This window comes from Xyrauchen texanus, chromosome 1 (genome assembly GCF_025860055.1).
Source record: "Xyrauchen texanus isolate HMW12.3.18 chromosome 1, RBS_HiC_50CHRs, whole genome shotgun sequence".
Taxonomy (NCBI): domain Eukaryota; kingdom Metazoa; phylum Chordata; class Actinopteri; order Cypriniformes; family Catostomidae; genus Xyrauchen; species Xyrauchen texanus.
Genome location: NC_068276.1, coordinates 599,719 through 620,840, shown reverse-complemented (window position 1 = coordinate 620,840; position 21,122 = coordinate 599,719). Strand labels below are relative to the sequence as shown.

The following is a 21,122-nucleotide window of genomic DNA, read 5'->3' as shown; positions in this document are numbered from 1 at the left end:
CACTAAACCCCAAGTTGCTCCCAATGGCAGGCTAGCACCTTGCATGGCAGCTCTGCCACCACTGGTGTATGAACGTGTGTGTGAATGGGTAAATGAGTCACAGTGTAAAGCACTTATACTGTTAAGGTTATAAAGGCACTATATAAGTGCAGACCATTTACCATTTATGTGCTCATCTAAAGAATAGGGATGCTCCTGAACACATGATATTTCTGTATTTTATTTTTGCAAATAAATGTATTTTTATCCATTTATTTGCAATGTGTGTGTGTGTGTGTGTGTATTTTCATATATGTGGAAAAAAAAAGTTGTCTGGGTTAAAATGACCAGGACAAAAAAAATTGTAAAAATGGCTCTATGTGGAATATTTTCCCATTTATTTGAACAACTTTGTGGTATTAACTTTTTTCTTAGATGTAGTTTTGACGTTTACAAAATATCTCTTGAATTATCACATTTTTTTTCAAAATTTTCAATTTGCTTGATTTTTATAATTCTGCAGCTTGTGCAAGAGCCCAGCACGTTAACAGGTGGATGCCAAAAGCACCCTTGGGCGCCAGTTTCGAAACCCAATTTTGCCCTTGACAATAGGCCTGAGATGATCCCAAATTGCAGATGGACCCTTTTGTATGGATGAGGACACAGTGCAGTGTTTTGATTTTCATTGTTGATGGGTTTTCGAGCGGGGGGGAATCGCCAAACTGGATCACGTAATCTTAAAGCCCAGGGCCCCCCCAGGCAGAGCCCCATTGGCCCGTCCCTGCCAACAATACTAACTAAAAATATAACTGGTGCTCATATGCTACCCACACTGAATGATATAGGCATTAGCTCAATAACACACCCAGGATGACCTTTAAAAATATTTGCATTTTACACAGATAAACATTTAAAACAGTGTGGCTTAGGTGAGGTCACCTAACCCTAAGGTGACAACTAATCTATGTCATCCTTGTTACCCACGCCAAAACCTGTTATTCTGGAAACAGGGCTGACAGTAACAGGTTTGATGATTTAAAGCTAATTTGCTAAATGCTAGCTAATATGTCAAGGCCACAAAAGTGCATGTTGTACACTTTGAAAGGTTATTACTTGTAGATATTGATAATTTTACGTGAAATAAATAATTATTTAAATATATACTTTAACGTTGCATGATGTTCCCCCTCAGTTAAACCTCATAAATGATCAAAAATAGAACACTATAGAAGAGAGAGAGAAAAACTTACATGTGTATTAACTGTTGGAATCCTGGTTGAGAGATGATGTAACTTCCTGGAAGTAACATGATGTAACAGTCACTGGAGTGTACCATTATTTTACAAGGGTTTTTGTTGAGGGTAAGAGGGCTGACATGAAATCAGGGGACACCGATAAAATGATTTATATTGGATAAAAACAATGTATACTTATGCCAAAACATAATAAAACTTAATAATGAGACTAACAATATGCAAATTGTATAATTTTGATCCACTAGTTCTTGATCATCAGCTCCTCCTCTAGCCAATCATTCGAAAAGGGGAGGTGACGTCACTTCAATGCAACTCCGACTAGTGATGGGAAGTCTGATTCTTTCCCATATCAAAGAGTATGCCCGGTGGGGGGGCGGCAAGATGGCGCAGAGATAATAGGAAACTTTGTAGCTCTCTTATTTCCATATACAGGACTTTTTTTGAACTTCTATGCTCAAGTTTATCTGTATTATGCAGCGAAAGCTTAATATACCCTCTTCAGACCAAATTATAATGATAGCCGGACCCATCTTTCTTATGTTTTGGTGAATTAATTTTCTTGCACAAGTCAAGAAGCTTGCTTGCTAAAGACATGGGTGATGAAATGTAGATAGCCTCAGTTGAGGCTTTTGCCAACAGCGACAACTTGAAGGTGCACAGTTTGGGGCTTTCCCTGATACTCCTAGCAAGTCCCCTGCTCAGAAGATAAATCGAATCAACTCTCCCACTAATGCTGTATTGTTGACAGCCATTGAAAAATTGAGCAGGCCGCAAGAATCATTGATTAAGCTGCAATCAGTCAAGATATCTCTGAAAGAAAACACAGCCTCAATTTGTAAGCTTACTTGCTCCCTTGAAGCTATGAGTAAGCAGGTGGGAGATGTGACGGAACAGGTGATCAGTCTACAGACAAAGTTTGCGATGTTAGAAAGTGAGAACAAAGCTCTCAAAGAGAAATGCAGCAACTTTGATGGTTAAAAAACATGGATGGAACCTCCGTGTAGCCGAGATTCCTGAGTGTGAAGGGGAGAATGTTAAGATGTGATCGCTGAGATATTCAGAAATCTCTCTCTGTACACCGCAGAGAAGCTCCAGGACATGGTTATATCGCACATCGGCCCGGTCCAAAGTCTGGTACCATTAATCCTCGATGCATTATCGTGCAATTTTTATCCCGCACATGTCGCGATGCAATATGGACATCAGCCAAACGTTCCGAACTTTTGAAACAAAAGAGAATCCGTACTTGGGTTGGAGGTTCTGAAACCAAAGTCTTGCATATCCTTTAAGAAGGGTTAAGTTTTAAGTTTGTGTAATTTCATTAGACTCTTTGTAGTCTGTACTGTTCTAATCTAATGTTCTCTTTAAGTTTTTCTTGTTTTTCATTGAATGTTTGGGGACTACATGAAGACTTATTTTTGTTTTGTAAATCTAAGAAAAGGGACATATACTTTCTGCAAGAAACGCATTCATGTGTTGAGGATGAAAAGCTCTGGCGTAACCAGTGGGGGAGCACTGTTTTGTTCTGTCATGGTCCAGTTCATCAGGAGGGGTCGCTGTGTTACTTAATACTGGGTTTAAAGGAAAGGTCACTGAATCTTTTTCTTCAGGGTCAGGAAGAAAAAAGGTCAGGACTAAAATTAACCATATTTTAGTGACCCATATAGATAGTAGTATTTTTATAACGGTTAACATATATGGGTTCAACAGGTCTTCGTTAAATGTAGCTCTATTTGATGATATCATTTCTAAAACAATTAATCTAAAAATGAAATGTCCTTCTGCCTTTGTTTTACTTGGTGGTGATTTTAACGAGGCACCTGATTTGGTTGCTGATAGAAATCCACCAAGAAAGGTTTCTTAGCTTAAAATCTTTAATCAGAGCACACTTAAGTTATGCTAGCTTGTCTAATCATATTCCTACACTTTCAATAAATGGTATTCATATTCTAGACAAGAAATGTAATAATATGTTTTAACAAATTGGTGCAGATTACAGAGACTATGATTTTTCTTTCAGATATTCATTGTAATGATGCTAAATTTGATTGTTCTTTATTGTTACTTTGTCTTCTAGGTAAATTGAATCTTTACAAAGCCAGTATAATACAATCGAAACCTAATTTAATTTAATCGAACCTCACGCTGCCCCCATGCGACTCTCCGTTGGAAATGAATGACTTCCGGTCTATCATCTGTCGGATGCAGTGAAAAGATGGCTTTATAGAGAATGGCAACCAACGCCATCGTGCAATGTATAGTGGGGAGGATCCGCCATATTGTGAGGCCACGCACACTAGTCGGTAACCATGCAAACGCAGCGTTTACCTCGTATTGGTTGAGTTTACGTAATTTTAAGTATGCTTAAAAATAGTTTAAAACAAGATGGTTTGTACAGAGACAAACTCCTACCGGACGCCAAGAAACGCTATGTTCAGAAAAATCAACATTATCGGAAATGTTGATCCTTATGAAGTCCCAAAAGACCAGTGGATATTTTTTTGTTTAATCTTTAAGATGTTTCCTCAGACATGTTTACATTTATTGATGGAGACATTCAGTTCAATTTTATCCACCCCAAAACTGTTGTTTTTGTACTTCCAAATTGCATTTATGTTAAACAAGTTTGGCCAGTTGCCATGTAAAATCCCCGGACGATTACTCTTCCTAGTCCAGCCCTGACAACAGTACAACGAAGCATACAATTTTAACATGCACATTTCTCATCTTCATCTGGTTTTACAACCACACTGGGACACATGTTAAGAAGTACACGGCAAACATTCACCATCTTGTCAAGAAGTGTCATCTCCTCCCCATCACATCCCCATAACAAACTAATTGGTATTCTCTTATGTAATAATGTGTACTTGTTGCACATACTACCAAACACCCTTTCAACATGAATCCTCAGGTGTGCAATCGCTCACGTATTTTCCACATCCTTAGCATCGAGTTGACATCTTCCCTTAGTGAACGCAGGAACTTTGACCTCTGCACACATCATTCCCACTCTATCCTTGATATCGAAGCCTCGATCAGCTAACACCATGTCCCCTGGTAACAGTTTGTTAAAAAGGCCACTGTTCTCAGTTATGTGCTGGTCAGAGGTACGCCCACCCCACCCTTTAGAAATAAATGATATTGCACCTTGTGGTGTAATACCAATGAGGTATTTCATGGTGTGTGTACTTTTGTAGTGAGAAAAGGCCTGTGCACGTGCTTTCAGATTTGATGGCCTTTCTGTACGTATTTCAAAGAAGTGGACAATAATAGCAACACGTTTCCCAAAAGCTTCCGAAAATTGATGTGGCATTGTGGCTTGTAAGCAATGCCGCTCTGGCCAGTACACCGAGGGGTTAAGCCGTGCATACAACACATCTATGGTGTCAGTAAAAGCAGTGGAAAGAGCTTAACATGAGACATCAAAGAAATAGGTAAGGTGCTGTACTGGAAGATCAAGTCGCAGACGTATGAGTGTCAACAAAAGCATTTGAAAGGATGACAACTTTTTTGTAATGGGCAGGAAATCCTTAACATTGTTGAACAATGACAATACCATGGCAAAACATGGAATTCCTGTGTAGTATCTTTCCTTATTTGTGTTAGCAATAAGTTCTTCCCGTTTTAAAGTAGTCGAAATGTATCTGTATGCTTTTAATTAGCACAGAGTCTGATTCGTGTCTGCCGGTTTAACACAGGTACCCTGATGGCATTACCCATCACCCACCGCGGCAAACTGTTGCGTGATGTCACGTTGCACAGCTCTATTCCACCTTTAAAATTCAGAATTGCTTTGTATGTTTGAAATTTAAAAACTCTGGCTCTCTCTGTCTCCATCTGCTGGTGTAATTGGAAGACATCAGATCCTGACATTTTGGCTAATATTGACGACAGAGATCAAGAAAAGGAAATTAAGTCAAGAGGGACATTAACCATCATTCGTCTGGTTTTCATTCAAACATCCTTAATACAGTCACTAGAGTAAGAGATTTTTCGGAGCATCATTGGTTCTTGGTTCAGTGTTTTTAACATGCACGCTTTTACTATTACACTGTAAACCCAGATAAGTTGAATGTACTTAAAAATTTAAGTAATGTGTACTTATAACTTGAGTGAAGTTAAATAAAATAAATTCCAGCACTACAAACTTTTATTGGCAGTTCAATGCACTAAATTCTAAGTTTTAATAATTAATAATTTGAAATATCAATTGCTCTGTCCAGTTACTCCACTTAGTTTCTTAAGTTAAATATATATTTTTTTTAATTAGTTAAACTAGATAATTAAATTAAGAAGCAAATAACAAAAGTACATTCTTTTTCTGTTTTATTTCAATTTAGAACGTTTCATTTGAAAATACAACAGACAGCAATACAGTCAAAGGAACATATTGCCTTGCCAACTTCAAGTTTCAGAGATTTCCAACCTTCGTCTCTACGAAACGGTAAACACAACAGTAAACTTTCAAACTAACCACCAGGTATTTGGAGCAAAGGTATAACTATTGGGAAGCTCGATTTACACTGCAAGCTGATTTTTCATAGACTGAATTTTGGGTGTCAGCTCACCTTTTCCCAGGTTGAGCATTACCTGCAGAATAAAGGAGAAAGTGTTTTTCATGCACTTGGGTTAGTTCAGGTGCAGGGCATAAATCAGTCCGAAAAGGACACAGAAGGCCAGAGGCAGGTTGGCCAGTTCACCCATCACCAAACTCCCTTCCAAGATGATCCCCACTCTGGATGGGTTTAGCTGAGGACTTTCTTGATCAATGCAGAGGATTGCCACTGGAGTCTGACTGTACAAGTCCTTGTCAGTTACATCCTAACAGAGAAAGAAACAGATATATAATGCCATGTTGTCCACCAAAATGTACCTCCGACTGCATAATGAAAAGCACCATACAACATGAACTGCACTAAAAGTAATTATTAAAAGGACAATCCCAGTCTTAAATTGACTTTCATCAACTGCCATATTTGGATCTGTACATTACAAGTACTGACTGCAAAACTGTGCACCAAATATGATTTTGTAGATTAGCACCTATGGAGAGTTTACCCACTTTCAGCCTCAGTCATGCTCAAAAGATGAGGAAAAACTGTTCCCAGAAACTTCTATGTTGCCATGCAACATTTTTGAGAATCATGTGACTCCAAGTACATTTGCTTAAACTGCTTTACTGTCACCAGTGGAAAGTTTTGCAGATGTCATTGGATCCCAAACTGAAACAGGAGTTTTAACTGCACTTGTTGGCATAACCAGGATTTAACAACAAGTAGACCCAAAACTCATGTACATAAAGTCTGGGAAACACTGAATGCTGATTAAATTACTCTGAAAATGAGTAGCAGATAGTCTTCACTAATAGCTTAAAATGAAAATAAATAAATAAATAAAAATAACTATGTACCTGCAACATTTACAACAAATTAATTACTTACGGAGTAGGTCTTGAAGAAGGCCCCCCAAAATGACCGGTAGTCCCCGAAGACAAAGTCACCTAATGTCTGTTGGCTCAGTTGTCTGGAAGATAGTGCACATATTGTACAATACAGTTTGCTAAGGATACTCACATGTATTCATTAAATACCCAAACGTCCCCACAATTCTTTATGACTTCACTGCAGATTTCCAGGACTGGAACATGAAGGACAGGACAAGAGGAGATGACACAAAAGGAATGGAGATAGGAGAGAAAAGAGAGGGGACAGAAGGGTAAAGGAAAGAAGAGGTGAAACAAGAAAAGGGGGAAGAGCAAAGTGGAGAAGACAAATAAAAATGATAAAAAGAGACAGAGGATGAAAGGAAGAGATTTAAAGGGATAGTTAATCATTTACTCACCCTTGTATCATTTCAAACCTGTAGGACTTTCTTCTGTGGAACACAGAGAAGATATTTTGAAGAACGTTGATAACCAAACTAGACTAGACTGATGTAGACAAGTCAACCCACCTTTTGTATGACGTAAAAGCTCAGACAGAAGCTTGGTGGTTGAGGCCTTTCTTCTTCCTGAAGAGGTCCATCAGGCTTGGAGAGAAACAGTCAAGTGCATCAAAGAAGTTCTCTCTGAGATGTTTCCCCACCACTCTGTTGAACTCGTAATAAACCTGAAGCATAAAACATTTATATACACTCACCTAAAGGATTATTAGGAACACCTGTTCAATTTCTCATTAATGCAATTATCTAATCAACCAATCACATGGCAGTTGCTTCAATGCATTTAGGGGTGTGGTCCTGGTCAAGACAATCTCCTGAACTCCAAACTGAATGTCAGAATGGGAAAGAAAGGTGATTTAAGCAATTTTGAGCGTGGCATGGTTGTTGGTGCCAGACGGGCCGGTCTGAGTATTTCACAATCTGCTCAGTTACTGGGATTTTCACGCACAACCATTTATAGGGTTACAAAGAATGGTGTTAAAAGGGAAAAACATCCAGTATGCGGCAGTCCTGTGGGCGAAAATGCCTTGTTGATGCTAGAGGTCAGAGGAGAATGGGCCGACTGATTCAAGCTGATAGAAGAGCAACTTTGACTGAAATAACCACTCGTTACAACCGAGGTATGCAGCAAAGCATTTGTGAAGCCACAACACGCACAACCTTGAGGCGGATGGGCTACAACAGCAGAAGACCCCACCGGGTACCACTCATCTCCACTACAAATAGGAAAAAGAGGCTACAATTTGCAAGAGCTCACCAAAATTGGACAGTTGAAGACTGGAAAAATGTTGCCTGGTCTGATGAGTCTCGATTTCTGTTGAGACATTCAGATGGTAGAGTCAGAATTTGGCGTAAACAGAATGAGAACATGGATCCATCATGCCTTGTTACCACTGTGCAGGCTGGTGGTGGTGGTGTAATGGTGTGGGGGATGTTTTCTTGGCACACTTTAGGCCAATTGGGCATCGTTTAAATGCCACGGCCTACCTGAGCATTGTTTCTGACCATGTCCATCCCTTTATGGCCACCATGTACCCATCCTCTGATGGCTACTTCCAGCAGGATAATGCACCATGTCACAAAGCTCGAATCATTTCAAATTGGTTTCTTAAACATGACAATGAGTTCACTGTACTAAAATGGCCCCCCACAGTCACCAGATCTCAACCCAATAGAGCATCTTTGGGATGTGGTGGAACGGGAGCTTCGTGCCCTGGATGTGCATCCCACAAATCTCCATCAACTGCAAGATGCTATCATATCAATATGGGCCAACATTTCTAAAGAATGCTTTCAGCACCTTGTTGAATCAGTGCCACGTAGAATTAAGGCAGTTCTGAAGGCGAAAGGGGTCAAACACAGTATTAGTATGGTGTTCCTAATAATCCTTTAGGTGAGTGTATATAAATATAAATTATGTCTCTGTGCTCTTTTCATTGCACCTTGATACACATGCAATGGCTAAAGTAGACACTGCTTTCAAAGTTACAGTACTTTTAAGGCACCTGACTTTATGGTTTACTTTAAATGTGCAGTATGCAGGTGAATAAAGTAATCAGCCTCAGAACATGACTCAGCAAACCCACATGACAAAGCAAAACTTAACTGGTACCAGATTCATTTGGTTGCTGATCTGGAGTTTTGGTGTGAAGGCGGGTAAGTGTACTTTTAGTGCATTTAGTGATTTAAATGTACTTAAACATTTCTGATGTAAACAAGGAAATTGTTCCATTCTTGCATTACTTCCATGTTTGAGCTCAAAATGTTCAAATAGCTGTGCTCTCTTTTCACAGTTATAAGGTCAGTACTTACACTTCCAAAGCATCTCTTCCTGTGTCCTGCAACACAAAACAAGCTATTTTATCATAGAAAAGCCTGTTAGAGAGCTATGAACCAAGATAAAACTGGAGTTGCATCCTGTAGCAACTGTTTTTGTATTGAAACCATTAATTAACTTTTTATTTCAATCAATAGCAGTGTCACAATACAATGTGGTCGCTAACGTTAACTTAAATGCACTCACCAGATTCAGTAGGCCGTGGTTCTGCACTCTTCCTGTCGCCCTCCTCTCTCCTCCGCTGGAAATGCGGTGTGCGGCACCTCGTGCGTCGGCGTGCGGGTGTTTAAGCGCGCGAGGGAGGAAAGTAACAAGCTAACAGATGACAAATGTCTGTCAAAGTCACCGGGCGGGGGTTCAAGCGCGGTGGTGTCCCGTCGAACAGTTTAAAACAACGTTTTCACTGCTCGCAAACAGCCCCTCAATGGAAAAAAGGAATTATAAAAATGTAACAAGCGAAAAAATGTCTGTCGAACTGGTTAAAACAAAGTTTCCAACTTATCACCAACAGCTCCTCAAATTCGCACACACTTTTGCAACCACCAGAAAATGGCGTTCCCTGACTCCTCAGCAGCTAACCTATGGAGCCAGAAATATGCCAAAACAATTAGAATTTGAATTGTGTACATCTGAATTATAGACTTTTGAATTTGAATTATAAGTGTGATTTTGCCAAATTTAATATTACGTTTGAATTTGAATTTTGTAAACTCCAATCCTGGACATTTCATATTTAACCAACATATTTGTTTTTTTATGGCACAATTTTATAAATATGTAATTTCAAACAGCAAATTTTTGGTTCTGAATTCTTACACTGTAAATATCCCGTTTTAAAAAATACAACTTCAAGTTTTCAAGATGAAGAACAAATTCAGAACACCAAATTCAATATTCTAAAATACAGAAATACAGATCTACAGAAAGTGGGTCAGAGGTCAAGCTTCCGTGTTCCACAGGGAAGAGTAGAGGGTCTCGGAAAGAGCATTTTGGCCAATTACAGGTCGAGGTGCAATAAGTCTCTGGCCCGAGCATGATTCAAAAGTTCGCATCTGACCATGAAGTGGTTCTTAAACTTTTATGATTTATATTTTTATGGTTAACACGTTAGCACATTCTCAGCACATGAGATATTTGTCTAAGCGGTCTCTGGTATTTGTTTTAGTATAAAGTATATTTAGTATGAAAGTAGTATGTGTAAGAATAAGCATCACATATTTCTCAATAATTAATGTAATTCTGCTTCATTCTGTGATCGGAATCCACATCAGATCCAAGTCGGATGTTATTTCAAACACTTGTTGGTGTTTGTAAGTGCGTTTTGAGCTCAAGACATGAACATCACGAATGATCATTCAGATGTGTGTGATTTAGCAGGCGTGATTACATTATACGATTCATTTCATGCAAATTGTAGCTTATTGTAAGGCATTTAATGGCTAATTTACACACCGAACTCCAAAAAATGTTACACACATCCCTTAGTGCACATATTGATGTTTAGTCATTATGCCATTTATTTTTAGTTTGACTGTCAGAATCATTTTAAACGGAACATTTCACGTGTTCTTATCATAAATATTCAAAGCTACAAAATAAGTTTAAACAAGCAGTGTAAAAGTGTGACGAGGACTCGGGCTGGTTGGGATCCATGTGCGGTTTAAGGGGAGGTGTCAACTCGGGACGAGCAGACGGAGTCCGCAGACACACACAGTTAGAGGAGGACGGGCAGGCTCGTAGCAAGAACAGGCAGTGGGTCAGGGCAGGCAGCGAATGATCGTGGGCGGAGAACAGGCAGAGTAAACAAGGCAGGCGGCAAACTATCGAGGTCGGGAGAAACAGGCTAGACTGGTACACGAGATAAACAAGAAAACGGGTAGAACGCTCAGAAATGTGGCCGGGGCTAACAAGACTTCGCGAGGAGGGAATTCAGAGGCACGGTTTAAATAGACAGGGGCAATGAGAGGCAGCTGTGAACAATCAGGGCAATTAATACTCGGGCGAGTGCGATCGCCGCTGGACAGGGAGAGAGACGCCCTCGTCGGTGTTTGTGACAAAAAGGTTCGATTTTGTGTAATGTTGATTATAGTTAATAATGACAATGTAAAAATGTATAAGCCTTTTTACTGTTTCATAATTTTGAGATCTAAAATCATAACTATGAGATACGTCATTATTATTAGGCATGACATATATGACTTTCAAGTGTCGGAGGTGTGGTCAGGACAAAAACGTAATCATTTTAAGCCATTTAACTTAAAGATATTCACACATTCAAATTGGTCTACAAATTAGTAGAATATACATTTTATAGTAATGCTGTAGCACCCTCTTCCCTCTCAGAAGTGACGTACCTGAGCTCTTAGGGCGGGTACTCGGGTTCGAACTTTGCTCTCTCGACTAATTATAAGGGAACTCTCTTAACACCCTTTAACACAATACCCAATTTCCTCTGGTGAACTATAACCATGCATTTTATGTGAATGTGAATTAACACAATGGAAATATTCAGGTTAATCTTCAACCAAACCAATTAGTAAACTTGATGAAATCACTTCAAGTAAACAATTAGTGTTTATTAAAAAACAAATTAATTTAAATGAAATGGGAAAAAACATGAAACTAGAAGGATGATAAATAAACAGTAACCAACAATTAACTGTCTATTTTAGAGTGATGTCACAGAATGGCAGTTGGGATATTTTAGTAATACACAATCTCTATGATTAATGTACTATTAGAATTGTATGACAACCCACAGATGAATATGAATATAACAGTTGAGAATAACTTTTTTCAACCAATGATAAATCAAATGCCTCTCAATATGGTTTTAACTCTTTTTTTAAATGAACCATAAAATCTATTTACATGTATATGAACTGCCCTTTACAGAAAATAAATAACAATAAATCAAACCCCTCTTAGAAAAATGCTATGGCAGTTATAAATGGACAGATAAACATTAACTGACGTGGGCCCACACACACACACGCCCACACACACACACGCGAACACCCCTCGTTGCAGGACTGTATCGTTGCTCGCGTGTGTTGTGGCCACAACATAAAGAGATAATTGGCCGCTTCACTCCGAAGAGCCAAATAAACAATAAATGGGATACCTTCAATCCGTAGTAATGAGTCCTCCCGGGTTAGGAAACTTTAATCACTCAGTTCGTCCCTGATATGCGCGTCATGGCCTCCTGAAGCTGCGTACAAACTGCCAGTGACATAGCGCGCGACAGCGACTCCATCCCATTAATTTTTATTTTATTTTTTTTATTAATTGAAATTCAATTTTACAAACAAAATAGGTATTGAACAAACAATATACATTTACAATTCCCATTCATTTTCAATGAGAGCACAGCGACTTCCGGCGACACGAGCTGTCGCGACCGTTGGTGTTTAGATGTGGGCGTGTCCAGCGACGCGACAAAGTTGAGACAAGTTCAACTTTATTCAAATGAAAAGTGACTAACGGAAGCTCACGTGATCCTTCTAAAGGTGCGTACACACTGCCAGTGACTTTGTCGCTGCAGGTCGCCAGTGGCTGGCGGTGAAGTCGCTAGTGGGCATTCCCACTACTGGTTGCCTAGTAACGTTTATAAATGACATTCACGGATGTTATTCCATTGCTGTTGACAGCGAATCTCTTTTCTTGCCACTAAAAACAAACATTTTGTAGGGAAAAGACTAAATATAAATGGAATCAGTACATAAAATGCTTTATATCAAAGATGAATGAGAAACCAGGCGTGCTGTTTGCCATAGCGGCTGTTTATCTTCGGCAAAAATGCAAATGCCGGTCTGTCTGGGTCCATAAAATCCTCGCGATCTCAGATACACCTTTCCACGCAGTATTTTTCTTAAAAATGTCCTTGTACGTGGGAAGAGACATATCATAGAGCACTGGAACATTTCTAACAGCAAGAATTAGCCTTTCATCCATCTTTCCGTTACTGCAGGAGCTGAGAGAAAGAGAGAGAGAGAGAGAAGGATCACGTGAGCTCTCCCGTCGTCTCTCCTATTGGCTGTCGCTTCCGTTAGTCCCTCTTCATTTGAATAAAGTTGAACTTGTCTCAAATTTGTCGCGTCGCTGGACACGCCCACATCTAGCGCCGACGGTCGCGACAGCTCGTGTCACCGGAAGTCGCTGTGCTCCCATTGAAAATGAATGGTATGTGCTTTCTGGCAAGATGGCGGGCTGAACACACGCGCTCTCATTACGCGGCTTAGTTATCTCCCATTTTCTAATATGAAAATTGTTTGATTCTCAATTACACCTACCCAGAGTGACTTTAAAGTTTTGTGCTATTGTTGCTGACCTCCAAAATGCGAAAATCTCACCAAACAACTCATCCCAAGATTGTTATTCCTCCGGCTCATCGCGTGGTTCAAACAGCAGTTTCAGAGATGGAAACAGAGTCCGATTCTTTAGAGAAACGCAGTGATTCCTCTCACTTTACACCCACTAAAGTGCATACGTCGAAGAAGCTAAAATCTCAAGAAGAGGACATCACCAACGCTACTCTGCTGCAAGCCATTACTTCCCTAACTGCTCGCTTCGATTCACAAGACGAAAAGTTAGAAGAAATGGCGAATCAAAGGCGAAACAACAGCATCATGATTGCAGAGATCTCCAAAGCTAACTAATTTAACTCGGCTGAAATTAAAGACTGCAAAGAAAAGTGCAAAGAGTTGAGCAAATCGGTCATGGGTTTAACCACCGCACACAATGACCTGGAAAGCAGAACATCTGATCTTGAACGATATAAGAGAAGATGGAATCTCCGGATTAACGGCATGAAGGAGAAGTCTGAAGAGGATCCCCGCAGGGAAGTGGTTGACCTGAGTGCCGAAATTGCTCCGCACTTGATACAGAAATTAGACAATATTATTGACACAGTGCACCGGATCGGTAAGAAGGAACCTGGAAGACCAAGACAGATGATCATTCAATTCACAATGCGGAAATACAGGGACGAAATATGGAAGTCAACGAAAAACTCATCTGTCTGCCTAAACCAGGGAGTCAGATTTGTGGAAGACTTCACGAAGGAAGACCGAAACGTTTGTGCCGCTCTGTGGCCGCTGATTGCTCAAGCACGTAAAGAAGGGAAAAAAGCGTATTACAGAGGGCCGTTTGGCTTTATTGAAGGAAGACGCATTGACCCAACGAAATCCTGCACTTGAACTTCTTTTGTTTTTTTTTTAAGGGTAGGATGGTGTGAGATGTGATTTTTGGAGAAACGCTAAGTTGCGATGTATGTAGCCTACTTGGTTAATTGTCATCCAGTTACTAACGTTACATATCTGTTTCGAGTTCGCAATCTTTATTCTTTTATATATTTTTATTTTGTTCTTCGTATGTTTCCAGTTAAGATACTGTTTTCATTACTCTCTTTAAATGTTCGGTGCATTCAAAATAAGGTCAAAAGAAAGGCTATGTTTTTATTTTGTAAAGGAACTGGTTCGCATTGTATTTTTTTACAAGAAACACACTCTACCGCAACTGATGCTGCTTTCTGGTCGAGTCAATGGGGAGATAAAATGTTATTAAGCCACGGATCCTCTCACTCTGCAGGGACTGCGATTGTATTTAACAACTGTCCAGGTAAAGTGATTTCTGTTAAAACTGATCCAAATGGACATTGGGTTGCAATTATTCTGGATATTGAATCTACCTTTTTTACTTTGGTTAATGTATATGGTCATAATAATGCAAAACATAATCAGCAGCTTTTTGATGAGGTTTCTTCTATAATTTGTAATTTCAAGAGGTTATTCCCAACGGATAATATTGTCATAGGTGGAGACTTTAATGTTACACCAGATGAAACTCTTGACAGGCATCCACCAAAAAGTAGTACCCCTCAGCCAAACTCTATGATTACTCATCTTTGCAACAATCTTAAAGTTTTGGATGTATGGAGACATCTTAACCCTAACATCAAAAACTTTTCTTGGTTTAGACCTAATGCCTCTAGCAAATCGAGGATCGATTATTGGTTAATTTCAGATAATTTGTTACATTTTGTTAAGGATTGCTCTATTTCACCAGCGCCTCTAACAGATCACTGCGCTATTGTCTTGGTTGTTAAGCCAAATTGTAAAATTTCATATAATAAGGGATATTGAAATTTAATTCTGATTTGCTTGAAAATGAAGGATATTGTGCAAAGGTAAAAGATTTAATTAGTGTAATTGAGAATAGTAATGATTTCAGTTGTCATAAAGCCAGATGGGAGTTTCTAAAATTTTAAATTTGTGAATTTTCTATAAACTATAGTCAGTTGAGGTGGTTTGGGCATCTGGTAAGGATGCCCCCTGGCCGCCTACCTAGGGAGGTGTTTCAGGCACGTCCAGCTGGGAGGAGGCCTCGGGGAAGACCCAGGACTAGGTGGAGAGATTACATCTCCACACTGGCCTGGAAACGCCTCGGGGTCGCCCAGTCAGAGCTGGTTAATGTGGCTCGGGATAGGGAAGTTTGGGGCCCCCTGCTGGAGCAGCTGCCCCTGCGACCCGACTTCGGATAAGCGGTTGAAGATGGATGGATGGATGGATGGAAACTATAGTAAAAAGTGCACTGAGTAGCACTGAAAAAAGTAATTTTATTTCTCTTCAAACACAACTGGATTACTTGTACATTAAAAAAGCGAAAGGTGCATACATTCGCTCAAAGGCCAAATGGATAGAGGAGGGAGAGAAAAGCACGTCCTATTTTTGTAGGTTAGAAAAAAGACGGCAGTCTAAAAACAGTATTGTTTCCCTAATGGTGAATAATATTGAAAATACTGATCCTACAATCATAAGTAAAGAAATTCATAATTTCTACAGTGACCTGTATTTGCCTAATTTTTCTCCAAAAGAGTGTGATGACTTCTTTGGAAAAATTATTAATTTTATTCCTAGGATTGACAATAAATTAAGAGATCTTTGTGATGCACGATTAGGTATGGAAGAACTCGATTTAGCAGTTCAGAAACTTAAGTCAAATAAATCCCCTGGTCCCGACGGCCTTACAGGAAATTTTTATAATTGTTTTTGGAATGATTTGAAAATGTTGCTGTTTAATGCTCTTATTGAATCTATTGAAGATGGATCCTTGGGCCCCACAATGAGTCAAGGCCTGATTATATTAATCCCCAAACCAGATAAAGATCATAGATATTTAGATAATCTCCGACCAATCACTTTGCTTAACAATGACTATAAAATTTTTACACATGTTCTTGTCAATCGATTGAAAGAGGGCCTTAAGGGGGTTATTAATGAGGTTCAATCAGGATTCCTTAAAGGAAGATCTATTCACAACAATGTAAGACTTGGATATGATTGAATACAATCATTTGATTAAGGATGATGGATATATTCTTTTCTTAGACTTTAAGAAAGCCTTCGACACGTTAGAACATAGGTTTTTATTCAAAGCTTTAGAGCACTTTGGTTTTGGTGAGCACTTTGTCAATATTATAAAAATGATTTATAAAGATATGAACAGTTCCATTTCTCTTCCTTACGGTACTTCACAAAGATTTCCTATTAGTCGTGGAATAAGACAGGGCTGCCCCTTATCCCCTCTTTTATTCATTTTGGCTGCAGACATGTTGTCTACTTTAGTTATTCATGATCGAACAGTACAGAAATTAAATGTATTTGATAAAAGTATAGCAATCAATCAATTGGAATATGATACTACGTTATTCTTAAAAAACAAGGATCAAATTCCTCTGGCTATTTCATTAGTTAATACCTTTTCTAAGGCATCACGTCTCCAGCTAAATTTAAACAAATGCGAACTTTTTGCCCTTCACCAGAGTGATATCACTTGTCTGCTGTTCTTTACATGCAATTTGTCCAAAATCTTCTGGATATTAGTTCAGGACTGGTTGATATAAGGAGGTAGTTGTTGATGGTTTTGCTTTTACTTTAAAACATATTTTATTTGGAATTCCCAAAGACTGCTGTGTTAATTTTTATTTGATTAATAACACTGTAATAATGGCAAAATATTTCATTCACAAATGTAGATTTTTTTAAATCCCTCCCACTACTTGTTATGTTCAAAAATGATTTAAAGTGTTTTTCTAGAGCCCTTGAGGGAATGAGAGGTGGCAGTGCGATGAAGCTGCTTGATCTTTTGATTTCATATGATTTGGTGTGATATTGCCCCTTAAATTATTAATATAAATTTTTTTTTATTTATTTTTTTATTTTTTATTTCAACTTTATTTTTATTTTAGTTATTCTTATTTTTAACCCTAAGTTAATGTAAGATATGATTTCAAATTTGTATTTCTGTTTTGTTAAACTGTGTTGAGCCTTTCATTTGATATTCTTACGCACTGTAAAAAGAAAACATTTGCCTTGGTTGTATGTATAATTTTGTATTCAATAAAAAAAAAAATTTTAAAAAAGAAAATGAATGGTATGGAGTCGCTGTCGCTGGCAGTGTGTACGCACCTTTATGGAGGCCCAAACCTGCATAAATAATAAATTAATAAATGTAATAATAAAAAAATAAATAAAGGAATAAATGTCTTGATAAAACAAATATAATTCGTTTTTAATAAAATGTATTCCTGAATTTATTATTGTATGACTTTATTCCTTTATTATTTTCTATATTTATTTTTAACTTTATTTTTATTCTTTTTAACTTTTAATTATTTATTCATTTATTTTGCATATTTTTTTTATTTATGTGTTCCTTAATTTTTTATATTTATTTATTCCCACATATATTTATTTACATATTTATATATTCCCATATATATTTATTTATTTATACATGTATTTATTTGTACTTTTCTGTGTGCAACATGGAAATGAGGGAGGCGGTCCTTGCGGAGCTCCAGTGCATCATTGGTTGAGAGCTCAATAGTACTTATCAGGAGCAGATGGACGTCCCACCTTAGCACCCACTGACTCGCACAGATTTTGAATATGCAGGGAAACGTTTTGCAGAGAGTTTAACAATCCAGGATGTGCTTCTACATACATACCAGCATACAGCTCTCCTAAAACATCAATAAGCACCTCTACTCTAAATGAAACATTTGATGTGTGGTTATCGACTTCCTTTGCAAGTGTCGCAACTCTCTACATATATGTGAAGAGTCAGCTATAGTTTGTTTTTTTTTTATTGCTGATGTATACTACATACATAAACGATCAGGAAAATGAAGCATGGTTGTATCTTTTACAATGAACAATCATAACAACAGAAAACAATATTATGGATTTGCAGACATCAAAATATGAAGTTATATACGCAGAAAAAAAAAGAAAAGGACAAGGTTAAATCATATAATTTATGAAACTTGCTCATTTTGTGGTTTTGTTGAAGAAACAGCTCCCCATTTATTTTGTGATTGTAGTATAACCAATAAATCTTGGATTGACTTAAGTAGGGCTGGGATAAACGATTATTTTTTAAACGATTAATCTAGCGATTAGTTTTTCGATGCATCGATTAATCTAACGATTCATTTTTTCAGTCCGATTCGAATTTGATTCGATTAATCGACTTGTGACAACACCGGTAATACCGGTTTCATCGGGGGTGGGGGTGTATAAAATGTGAAAAAAAAAAAAAAAACATTTGCTGGGAGTTTGATTGACTGGCGATCTGATCAATCAATCATAATACTCCATTTTTGTCCGACAAAGTAATCAGGAGAGAGAAGATTAACGTCGATGGATTTGAATTTGAATAATGGATTGTAGGCTACTGTACTGACATCTTTCAGCGGTTAAAACAACAGTCCTTCTGATGTAGGCTACATTCATGTTTAGCCTATTTGATGCTATAAATTAACCAAGTAAAAGATGATCGGTTCACGAGCAGCTTTAACTGAGGCAATCTGTCACGACACATTAAAGAGCCACAAAATAGTAGGCCTATTTATGGTTTAATTTTCTTTGAATGTCCAAATTTGAAAGTTGAGACTTTATTAAATGTTACCTACTTGGTCCTGTCTGTCAGCGCGTTGTCAGTGTCCTCTATGTATTTTTCACGACATTCATAGCTATAAGCGCATTATTAATAGCTATAAGCGAAAACTTTAGGTGTCGACAACGTATTATAGCCTACTCCAACATCGAGTGCGGAGTTGAAAAGTGGGGAGTTGAAAAAAAAACTTACGGTGCTCTGTCATCTGCGGCTGCTCCCGGGTGGCGCTAGAATGGAAGGCCATCTCCATTTTGCAAAGACGACATATCACGGAATTGTTTCCTTTTATTTTAAATAATTCCCATACTTTAGAGGAACGAGTGCATGCCGCCTTGCACTTCTGATAGTCTGAGGAGCCACTCGTGTTGGCGCTGGCGCCGCCATCTTTGTTTTGTGTCTGACAATTCGACGCGCATATTTTGCGTCGACGACGTATTTTTTGCGTCGACGTCATCCCAGCCCTAGTGCTGGTGCATTGCCGTGGTGCTAGAATGGAAAGCCATCTCCATTTTGCAAAGACGACATATCACATATTTTTTTCCTTTTAAATTAAAGAATTCCCATACTTTAGAGGAACGAGTGCATGCCGCCTTGCACGTCTGGTAGTCCGAGGAGCCACTCGTTTTGCTTCTACTCTCCGGCGCCGCCATCTTTGTTTTGGTCTGACGAATCGACGCGCATATTTTGCGTCGACGTATTTTTTTGCGTCGACGTCATCGATCACGTCGACGCGTCGTCCCAGCCCTAGACTTAAGCTCTTATGTTTTTAGTTTACACGACAATGACCTGACCTCACATCAAAACAAATCAAGAGTAATCGAGCACACGATTCAATCTACGATAAACCAATGGTAAGCAGGACCCGCCCACATCATTATCATACAAGAGACAGAAATGTAAGAATAAATACAAAAATAAATAAATGTGGGAATATTTAAATATAGAAATAAATACATGTGGGAATAAATAAATATAAAAATAAATGAATGCATAAATAAATAATAAAAAAACAAAAACAAATGAAAGAATAATAATGTTTTAAAGAATAAAAATAAAAAGAGAAAATAATAAATAAAGAAAAAAGTCATACAAAAATAAATTCAGGAATAACTTTCTTTAAAAACGAATTATATTTGTTTTATCAAGACATTTATTCCTTTATTTATTTTCTTATTATTACATTTATTTATTTATGTATTTATTTATTATTTTTGCATGTTTTGTCCTCCATACTCTCTCTCTCTCTCTCTCTCTCTCTCTCTCTCTCTCTCTCTCTCTCTCTCTCTCGCTCTCTCTCTCTCTCTCTCTCTCTCTCTCTCTCGCTGTAACGGAAAGATGGATGAAAGGCTACTTCTTGCTGTTAGCAATTTTCCATATGGATATGGTATATCCAGCCGCAGCTCTTGCACCAGCCGGTGGTACTCGCCGTGCTGACTCCGAGATGTAATGGTTTTGTGGACCCAGACAGACCGGCGTTTGCGTTTTCGCCGCAGACAAACAACCGCTATGGCAAAGAGCACGCCTTGTTTCTCATTCATCACTGATTCCATTTATATTTAGTCTTTTCCCTCCAAAATGTTTGCTTCTAGCGCCAAGAAAAGCGATTCGCTGTCAAGAGTAATCGAATGGCATCCGTGAATGTCATTTATAAACGTTACTAGGCAACCAGTAGTGGGAACGCCCACTAGCGACTTCACCGCCAGCCACTGGCGACAAAGTCACTGGCGACCGTGTGAACGCAGCTTTACGATCCCTCGTTGCCAGGGGAACCCTGAACCCCTCGGCGATTCAGGGCGCTACCTGGATGTCCAGTCGTGCAGCTCCTCTTTATCGCCGTTATTCACGTTGATAAAGTCTTCTTTAGTATTTAGATACTCCGTCACTATTGCGTTTGGAGTTAGCACTAGTCTGGAACTCACACAAGTGTAAACAAACTAAAAGATAACTCAGCTTTCTGCTTAAGCCAGCGAACCCTTGCTAAACAAAATATCTGCTGAATAAACTGCTTAAAGGCTTTTCTTTAATCAGAAATAAAATCAACCAATCCTGGTCGGATTAATGACGATTCTCTCACACATACAGCACGGTGCGTTTCGACAAACACCTTCCTCTCTCCTTTTTTCCTTTCTTTTTTTTTTTCCTTCCCA

At 38.5% G+C, this 21,122-nt stretch overlaps 1 protein-coding gene across 1 annotated transcript in view; it reads left to right on the top strand.

Moving 5' to 3' along the window:
- Positions 1 to 21,122, top strand: part of LOC127648178 (histone H3) — a 1,095,985-nt gene that overhangs the window by 646,915 nt on the left and 427,948 nt on the right. The window lies entirely within an intron of this gene.